The sequence below is a fragment of the Myxine glutinosa genome, chromosome 8 (assembly GCF_964187855.1).
Source record: "Myxine glutinosa chromosome 8, kmMyxGlut1.1, whole genome shotgun sequence".
In the NCBI taxonomy this organism is placed as follows: Eukaryota; Metazoa; Chordata; class Myxini; order Myxiniformes; family Myxinidae; genus Myxine; species Myxine glutinosa.
In genome coordinates this window covers 150,737,895-150,748,419 of record NC_136268.1, presented here as the reverse complement: position 1 = coordinate 150,748,419, position 10,525 = coordinate 150,737,895, and positions in this window count along the sequence as shown.

Here is a 10,525-nt window from a genome sequence, read left to right as displayed (position 1 = left end):
GTTTTGCAACACTAACACAAGTGCGAATAGTGGTTTTGCAACACTAACACAAGTTTTGAAAGTGGATTTCAACATGAGCACAAGTGCGATAAGTGGTTTTGCAACACTAACCCAATTGCAAAAAGTGGTTTTCAACACGAGCACAAGTGGTTTTCAATGCCAGCACACGTGTGGAAATTTGTTTTGCACCACGAAGACAAATGCGAGTTGTGGTTTTCAACACCAGCGCAAGTGCAAAAAGTGGATATGCAACACTAACACAATTGCGATAAGTGGTTTTGCAACAATAAGACAAATGCGAATTGTGGTTTTCAACACTAGCGCAAGTGCGAAAAGTGGATTTGCAACACTAACACAAGTGCAAAAGTGGTTTTGCAACAATAAGACAAGTGCGAAAAGTCTTTTTCAACACAAGCATGTGTGCGGAAAGTGCACATGCAACACTAATACAATTGCGATAAGTGGTTTTGCAACAATAAGACAAATGCGAATTGTGGTTTTGAACACTAACAGGAGCGCGAAAAGTGGTTTTCAACACGAGCAGAAGTGCAAAAAGTTGTTTTCAACGACAGCACAAGTGTGGAAAGTATTTCTGCAACACTAGGTCAAGTGCGGAAAGTGGTTTTCAACACTAGCAGAAGTGCAAAAAGTAGTTCTGCAACACTCGCTCAAGTGCGGAAAGTGGTTTTCAATGCCAGCACAAGTGCAGAAAGTATTTCTGCAACACTAGCTCAAGTGCGGAAAGTGGTTTTCAACACAGGCAGAAGTGCAAAAAGTGATTTTCAACGCCAGCACAAGTGCCGAAAGTTGTTTTGCAATACGAGCACATGTGTGAAAAGTCGTTTTCAATGCCAGCACAAGAGCGAAAAGTGGTTCTGCAACACTAGATCAAGTGTGGAAAGTGGTTTTCAACACAAGCACAAGTGTGGAAAATGGATTTGCAACACTAACACAAGTGCGAAAAGTGGTTTTGCAACACTAACACAAGTGCGAAAAGTGGTTTTGCAACACGAACTCAAGTGTGAAAGTGGTTTTGCAACACCAACACAAGTGCGATAAGTGGTTTTCAACATGAGCACGAGCGCAGAATGTGGTTTTTGCAACACTAACTCAATTGCAAAAAGTGGTTTTCAACATTAGCACGTGTGCAGGAAGTGGTTTTCAATGCCAGCACAAGTGTGGAAATTGGTTTTGCAACACTAAGGCAAATGCTAATTGTGGTTTTCAACACTGGCGCAAGTGCGAAAAGTGGTTTTGCAACACTAACATAAGTGCGAAAAGTGGATTTCAACACGAACACAATTATTGCAAAACTGGTTTTCAACACTAACCAAAGTGCGAAAAGTTGTTTTCAACACGAGCACAAGTGTGGAAAGTGGTTTTGCAACACGAGTTCAAGTGCAGAGAGTGGTTTTCAACGCCAGCACAAGTGCGAAAAGTGGTTTTGCAAGTGGCACCAACACAAGTGAGACAAATGGTTTTGCAACACTAACACAAATGCAAAAAGTGGTTTTGAACACGAGTTCAAGTGCAGAGAGTGGTTTTCAACGCCAGCACAAGTGCGAAAAGTGGTTTTGCAAGTGGCACCAACACAAGTGAGACAAATGGTTTTGCAACACTAACACAAATACAAAAAGTGGTTTTGAACACTAACAGGAGCACGAAAAGTGGTTTTCAACACTAGCAGAAGTGCAAAAAATTGTTTTCAACACCAGCACAAAGTGCGGAAAGTGGTTTTGCAATCCTAGCACATGTGTGAAAAGTGGTTTTAAATGCCAGCACAAGTGGGGAAAGTGGTTTTGCAACACCAAAACAAGTGCAAAAAGTGGTTTTCAACATGAGCACAAGTGCGATAAGTGGTTTTGCAATACTGGCACATGTGTGAAAAGTGGTTTTCCACACTAGCACAAGTGGTTTTCAATGCCAGCACACGTGTGGCAATTTGTTTTGCAACACGAAGACAAATGCGAGTTGTGGTTTTCAACACCAGCGCAAGTGCAAAAAGTGGTTTTTCAACACTAACACAAGTGCGAAAAGTGGTTTTTCCACACTAATATAAGTGCAAAAGTGGTTTCCTGCACCAACACAAGTGCGAAAAGTGGTTTTTCCACACTAATACAAGTGCAAAAGTGGTTTCCTGCACCAACACAAGTGCGAAAAGTGGTTTTTCAACACTATCACAAGTGCAAAAAGTGTTTTTTCCACACTAATACAAGTGCAAAAGTGGTTTCCTGCACCAACACAAGTGCGAAAAGTGGTTTTTCAACACTAACACAAGTGCGAAAAGTGGTTTTTCCACACTAATACAAGTGCAAAAGTGGTTTCCTGCACCAACACAAGTGCGAAAAGTGGTTTTTCCACACTAATACAAGTGCAAAAGTGGTTTCCTGCACCAACACAAGTGCGAAAAGTGGTTTTTCAACACTAACACAAGTGCGAAAAGTGGTTTTTCAACACTATCACAAGTGCAAAAAGTGTTTTTTCCACACTAATACAAGTGCAAAAGTGGTTTCCTGCACCAACACAAGTGCGAAAACTAGTTTTTCAACACTAACACAAGTGTGAAAAGTGGTTTCCTTCACTAACACATGTGCGAAAAGTGGGTTTTCAACACTAACACAAGTGCGAAAAGTGGTTTTTCAACACCAACACAAGTGCGAAAACTAGTTTTTCAACACTAACACAAGTGCGAAAAGTCGTTTTTCAACACTAACACAAGTGCGAAAAGTCGTTTTTCAACACTAACACAAGTGCGAAAAGTGGTTTTTCAACACCAACACAAGTGAGGCAAATGGTTTTGCAACACCAACACAAGTGCAAAAAGTGGTTTTGAACACTAACAGAGCGTGAAAAGTGATTTTCAACACCAGCAGAAGTGCAAAAAGTTGATTTCAACGCCAGCACATGTGCGGAAAGCGGTTTTGCAAGACAAGCACATGTGTGAAAAGTGGTTTTAAATGCCAGCACAAGTGTGGAAAGTGCTTTTGCAACACTAACACAAGTGCAAAAGGTGGTTTTCAATGCCAGCACAAGTGTGGAAAGTAGTTCTGCAACACCAGCTCAAGTGCAGAAAGTGGTTTTCAACACCAGCACAAGTGCAGAAAATGGTTTTCGACACTAACACAAGTGCGAAAAGTGGTTTTGCAACACGAACACAAGTGTGGAAAGTGGATTTCAACATGAGCACAAGTGCGATAAGTGGTTTTGCAACACTAACCCAATTGCGAAAAGTGGTTTTCAACACTAGCACGGGTGGTTTTCAATGCCAGCACACGTGTGGAAATTTGTTTTGCAACACGAAGACAAAGGCGAGTTGTGGTTTTCAACACCATCGCAAGTGCAAAAAGTGGGTTTGCTACACTAACACAAGGGCAAAAGTGGTTCTGCAACACGAGCTCAAGTGCGGAAAGTGCTTTTCAACACAAGCGCAAGTGCGAAAAGTGGTTTGGCAACACTAACACAAGTGCCATAAGTAGATATGCAACACTAAAACAATTGCAATAAGTGGTTTTGCAACACTAACACAAGTGCAAAAGTGGTTTTGCAACAACAACACAAGTACGAAAAGTCTTTTTCAACACTAGCACGAGTGCGGAAAGTGGTTTTCAATGGCAGCAGAAGCGTGGAAATTGGTTTTTGCAACACCAACACAAATGCGAATAGTGGTTTTTCAACACTAACACAAGTGCGAAAAGTGGTTTTTCAACACTATCACAAGTGCAAAAAGTGTTTTTTCCACACTAATACAAGTGAAAAAGTGGTTTCCTGCACCAACACAAGTGCGAAAAGTGGTTTTTCAACACTAGCACAAGTGCGAAAAGTGGTTTTTCAACACTAACACAAGTGCGAAAAGTGTTTTTTCCACACTAATGCAAGTGCAAAAGTGGTTTCCTGCACCAACACAAGTGCGAAAAGTGGTTTTTCAACACTAACACAAGTGCAAAAAGTAGTTTTTCAACACTAACACAAGTGCGAAAAGTGGTTTTTCAACACTAACACAAGTGCGAAAAGTGGTTTTTCCACACTAATACAAGTGCAAAAGTGCTTTTCAACACAAGCGCAAGTGCGAAAAGTGGTTTGGCAACACTAACACAAGTGCAAAAGTGGTTTTGCAACAACAACACAAGTACGAAAAGTGGTTTTGCAACAACAACACAAGTACGAAAAGTGGTTCTGCAACACGAGCTCAAGTGCGGAAAGTGCTTTTCAACACAAGCACAAGTGCGAAAAGTGGTTTTGCAACACCATCCCCATTGCGAAAAGTCATTTTCAGTACGAGCATGAGTGCGGAAAGCGGTTTTCAATGCCAGCATAAGTGTGGAAATTGGTTTTTGCAACACTAACACAAATGCGAATAATGGTTTACAACAGTAGCACGAGTGCGGAAAGTGGTTTGCAACACAAAGACAAGTGTGGAAAGTGGTTTTCAACATGAGCACATGTGCGATAAGTTGTTTTCAACACCAGCACAAGTGCGGAAAGTGGTTTTGCAAGACAAGCACATTTGTGAAAAGTGGTTTTAAATGCCAGCACAAGTGTGGAAAGTGCTTTTGCAACACTAACACAAGTTTTGAAAGTGGATTTCAACATGAGCACAAGTGCGATAAGTGGTTTTGCAACACTAACCCAATTGCAAAAAGTGGTTTTCAACACGAGCACAAGTGGTTTTCAATGCCAGCACACGTGTGGAAATTTGTTTTGCACCACGAAGACAAATGCGAGTTGTGGTTTTCAACACCAGCGCAAGTGCAAAAAGTGGATATGCAACACTAACACAATTGCGATAAGTGGTTTTGCAACAATAAGACAAATGCGAATTGTGGTTTTCAACACTAGCGCAAGTGCGAAAAGTGGATTTGCAACACTAACACAAGTGCAAAAGTGGTTTTGCAACAATAAGACAAGTGCGAAAAGTCTTTTTCAACACAAGCATGTGTGCGGAAAGTGCACATGCAACACTAACACAATTGCGATAAGTGGTTTTGCAACAATAAGACAAATGCGAATTGTGGTTTTGAACACTAACAGGAGCGCGAAAAGTGGTTTTCAACACGAGCAGAAGTGTAAAAAGTGGTTTTCAACGCCAGCACAAGTGCCGAAAGTTGTTTTGCAATACGAGCACATGTGTGAAAAGTTGTTTTCAACGACAGCACAAGTGTGGAAAGTATTTCTGCAACACTAGGTCAAGTGCGGAAAGTGGTTTTCAACACTAGCAGAAGTGCAAAAAGTGGTTTTCAACGCCAGCACAAGTGCCGAAAGTTGTTTTGCAATACGAGCACATGTGTGAAAAGTCGTTTTCAATGCCAGCACAAGAGCGAAAAGTGGTTCTGCAACACTAGCTCAAGTGCAGAAAGTGGTTTCAATGCCAACACAAGTGCGGAAAGTAGTTCTGCAACACTCGCTCAAGTGCGGAAAGTGGTTTTCAATGCCAGCACAAGTGCAGAAAGCATTTCTGCAACACTAGCTCAAGTGCGGAAAGTGGTTTTCAACACAGGCAGAAGTGCAAAAAGTGATTTTCAACGCCAGCACAAGTGCCGAAAGTTGTTTTGCAATACGAGCACATGTGTGAAAAGTCATTTTCAATGCCAGCACAAGAGCGAAAAGTGGTTCTGCAACACTAGATCAAGTGTGGAAAGTGGTTTTCAACACAAGCACAAGTGCGGAAAATGGATTTGCAACACTAACACAAGTGCGAAAAGTGGTTTTGCAACACGAACTCAAGTGTGAAAGTGGTTTTGCAACACCAACACAAGTGCGATAAGTGGTTTTCAACACGAGCACGAGCGCAGAATGTGGTTTTTGCAACACTAACTCAATTGCAAAAAGTGGTTTTCAACATTAGCACGTGTGCAGGAAGTGGTTTTCAATGCCAGCACAAGTGTGGAAATTGGTTTTGAAACACTAAGGCAAATGCTAATTGTGGTTTTCAACACTGGCGCAAGTGCGAAAAGTGGTTTTGCAACACTAACATAAGTGCGAAAAGTGGATTTCAACACGAACACAATTATTGCAAAACTGGTTTTCAACACTAACCAAAGTGCGAAAAGTTGTTTTCAACACGAGCACAAGTGCGGAAAGTGGTATTGCAACACAGGCACAAGTGTAGAACGTGGTTTTCAACACGATCGCAAGTGTGGAAAGTGGTTTTGCAACACGAGTTCAAGTGCAGAGAGTGGATTTCAACGCCAGCACATGTGCGGAAAGCGGTTTTGCAAGACAAGCACATGTGTGAAAAGTGGTTTGAAATGCCAGCACAAGTGTGGAAAGTAGTTCTGCAACACCAGCTCAAGTGCAGAAAGTGGTTTTCAACACCAGCACAAGTGCGGAAAATGGTTTTGCGACACTAACACAAGTGCGAAAAGTGGTTTTGCAACACTAACACAAGTGTGGAAAGTGGATTTCAACATGAGCACAAGTGCGATAAGTGGTTTTGCAACACTAACCCAATTGCGAAAAGTGGTTTTCAACACTAGCACGAGTGGTTTTCAATGCCAGCACACGTGTGGAAATTTGTTTTGCAACACGAAGACAAAGGCGAGTTGTGGTTTTCAACACCAGCGCAAGTGCAAAAAGTGGGTTTGCTACACTAACACAATTGCAAAAGTGGTTCTGCAACACGAGCTCAAGTGCGGAAAGTGCTTTTCAACACAAGCACAAGTGCGAAAAGTGGTTTGGCAACACTAACACAAGTGCCATAAGTGGATATGCAACACTAAAACAATTGCAATAAGTGGCGCTGCCGGAAGCGTACAGATGAACCTGGCCGGAACGGAACCGCTCAGCAAGCCGCTCGGCGAGCCGCTCGGTGAGCCGCTCTGTGAGCTGCTCAACGAGGCGGGCAGCGCACACGTGAGCGAGCTGAACGTCTCAGCCTGGACAAGCCTTCTGCACTTTACATCGACCAGTAATCCATTAGCACATAAGAAGTCCGCGCCGAGCAGTGCCATGGGCACGTCGGCCATAACGAACGACCAACGGAAAACCTGACCTCCGAACCACAGGGGGAGACAGCGTTTTCTGTACGTGCATATAGACGTACCATTGGCCACAAGCAACGCGGGACCTCGGCCCGCGGTGTGCTTGTCGGACGTACCGGCAGGAACGACACTCACCTGCGCCCCCGTGTCGCACAGGTAACGGCACCCGGACCAGGTGTCCATTATATACAGAAGGCTGTTTGAATTGCCGATGCTCACCGTTGCCACCGAGCGCCGGCTCACCCGTTTCCCGACCTGCCGAATGAGCACGGCGGGCGACACTGCCGAGCCTCGTGGCCGAACTTGGCGTGGAAGAAACACCAGGCGGGCAGCTGCGGCGTCGGAGGCCGCGGTTTTCTTCGCGGCGGCGGCGGTGGTGGTGGGCGGGGCGTGACGGCGGACACGAGGTGCGGTGCATCGGGGAAAGCCTCGGGAGCCTCGGGAGCCTCGGGAGCGGCAACCGCGCCAAGACTCGCCTGCGTGTCCAAAGCCGCGTAGTATTTGTCGGCCTCAGCAGCGAGCGCACGTGGTTCCATTAACGCGGAACCAGCCAAAGCGAGGCGGACTCGTGCTGGCAGCTGGCGTCGAAACAACGCCCGGAATAGAGCGTTCGGTGTTTCGTCGCCCATGAGCGCCAGCATATGGTCCATACGGACCGACGGTCGCGTGTCCCCGATCTCGGGGAGGTCCAAGAGGCGATCGGCCCGTGCGTCCACCGTAAGGCCGAACGTTGCGAGGAGGAGACACTTGACCGCCTCGTACTTGCCGTCAGCAGGTGGATCCCTTAGGACCGATACGACACGGGTGGCCGTGCCGGGCCCGAGGGCGGCGACCACGTGGCAGTACATGGTCTCGTCCACCGTGATGCCTCGAAGTCGGAACTGGGCTTCCACCTGCAGGAACCAAACTTCGGCTTGTGACTCCCAGAATTCGGGGAGCTTGATGGAGACCGCGTTGGTAGCCATTGTTGCGGCAGTTTCGGGTAGTCAGCGACGGCTGACTCGAATGTCGGAGGTCACCAATGAAGCACGCGGTGCTACGCGCGCGACTTGCTACCAAGGAGGAAGCGGACAACGCGGTAAGTTTATAGTTCTTTATTCCAAAGAGGTCACTGTAGCACTGGCGCGCTCTGGGCTGCGCACCCGGTGTATATCCTGAGGCCACGCCTACCCCTCGGGCGTGGCCGCCGCCCACTTGGTGCGTGGAATGATGTCACCACGCCAGTGGGCTTTCGTGTACGCCACAACGTCATAATTCGACAGGGACAACGCTTAGCCTGATGAGTTTGAAATTTATTGAGCATGATCTATGCAACAATTATTTCGAGAATATAAATTCATGATGTCATCGCTCACGTGGTCTGGCAGCCATATTGAATCAAAAAAAAAAAGAAACGTTCAAAAATAGAATAGTTGGCTCACACCAAGTTGACTGCGCAGGGTAAGTATTCTATGAATACCATCTAGTTTATTTATGTTTTATGGTTCTGTGCCTGTTCTCGTGTGTAATGTGTTAGCTCTTATACGAGCCTTGATTCTGTATACAAGAAAAATATAATGAAAAATAAAAAAGTCGCACAACACCATACCACCCGCAGCGAGATGGCAATGCAGAACGTTTTAATAGGACCTTGTTGGATATGCTGAGGACCATGTCGGAAAAAGAAAAAGACTGGAAGAACCATCTCAACAAAGTTGTCCATGCGTACAACTGCACAAGGCAAGATTCAACAGGATTTTCACCCTACGACCTCATGTTTGGGCGTGCACCAAAGTTGCCAGTTGATTTAATTTTCCGACTTGGTGCAGATGATCCAGAAAGCAGTCATGCAACATATGTTCACAAATGGAAGTCATGTATGCAAGAAGCGTAAGCAATTGCCCAACAAAATGCCGATAAAGCGGCAGAGCGGTCAAAGGACCAGTATGATCGGACAGTCAGGAGTTCGATGCTATTACCAGGTGACAGGGTACTGGTGAGAAATCTGACTCGAAGAGGTTGACCAGGGAAAATTGCGTTCATTTTGGGAGAACCAAGTTAATATAATCGTGATGCAAATGGGAAAGGATAGCCTGGGGTACCAAGTATAGCCTGAGATGGGAAATGGACAGGTGAGGGTACTGCATCGGAATTTGCTCTTACCCTTCAGTGGGTTGCCACTCCAGAGTCATTTGGTCCCCAATGATCTGGCCAGAAAGAATCGACAGCAAAGTGGGAGAGCAATGTCCTCGTGCCCCACAGCACCTACTGAGTCTGATGAGGAATATATGGAGCCACATCTAGTCCTTGTATAGGACAATTGTGCACCCAAAATAGACCACGTGATGTATAAGTTGAACCAATGGATGAAATGAGAGAAGAACTCAGAAGCTCTAACCGGGAAGTTGCACCGTTTGGTCGAAGTTTGGAGGATGAGTGAAAAACAGATCTCGGGCCTGACCCTGGAGACAGGGGTGACAACAACTTGCCAGATGGTTAGATGAACATCGTTCGACCGATGCGCCAGAGACGACCACCACCGCTTTTTACCTACCATCGCCTAGGAGAACCCACAGTAAGGACTCATGGCAACTCAATCTGGTTACCTGTATGGCAAGTGCCATCATGGAGGCCTCCACCAATTGTATGGTACGACTGGCCAACAGTAATCTACTAGCGTTGAATGTCACCATGTTGAGTCGGTAATTTACCCCAAGCTAGGATCCCATGTTGAGGGTTAGTTTGCTATTGGTACACATACAACCTGGATTGTGAATGTGGTTAATATTGAGGACAACACAAGTTGAAGTAATACTTGGGTGGCTTGAGACTTGACTTGAGATTTGTCTTGAGACTTGACTTGAGACTTAACTTAAGACTTGACTTGAGACTTGTCTTGAGACTTGTCCTCAAAGACTTGAGACTTGTCTTGAGACTTGACTTGAGACTTGACTTGAGACTTCTCTTGAGACTTCTCTTGAGACGTCCTCAAAGACTTGAGACTTGTCTTGAGACTTGACTTGAGTCTTGTCTTGAGACTTGACTTGAGACTTGACTTGAGACTTGTCCTCAAAGACTTGAGACTTATTTGAGACTTGGCTCGATTGTCGACTAATTGACATCTCTGCCATTACTTTCCCAGCAGTAGTTATGGCAGGAATTTGTAATTTAATCCAAGGTGCCGGGGAGAGCTCGCCGACGTTTCGTGAAGGACACCCTGGGATCTTTAACATCCACCGACTAATGTCCACCGGTTTTAGGTCCATCCGAGGGACGGCACACACACTGATGAATCACCGGGATGACAGTTCATAGCTGGGTCGGGATTCGGTCTAGAAATGTAGGTTTAAACAGCCACCCTGCCGGCGCATTTAAAGATTAGGAAGGCAAAGTATTACATCGACAAACGTACGTAATAAATAGATGGTCTCTTTGGATTCTATTAAAACGCCAAACCAATTTCATTCCATTATTTCGTACTTTTTATTATTTATTAATTGCTGTTATTATCACATTACTCTCAATCATCATCGAAAGCTAAGAGGAAAGTCCTTTAAAGTTGTAACTTA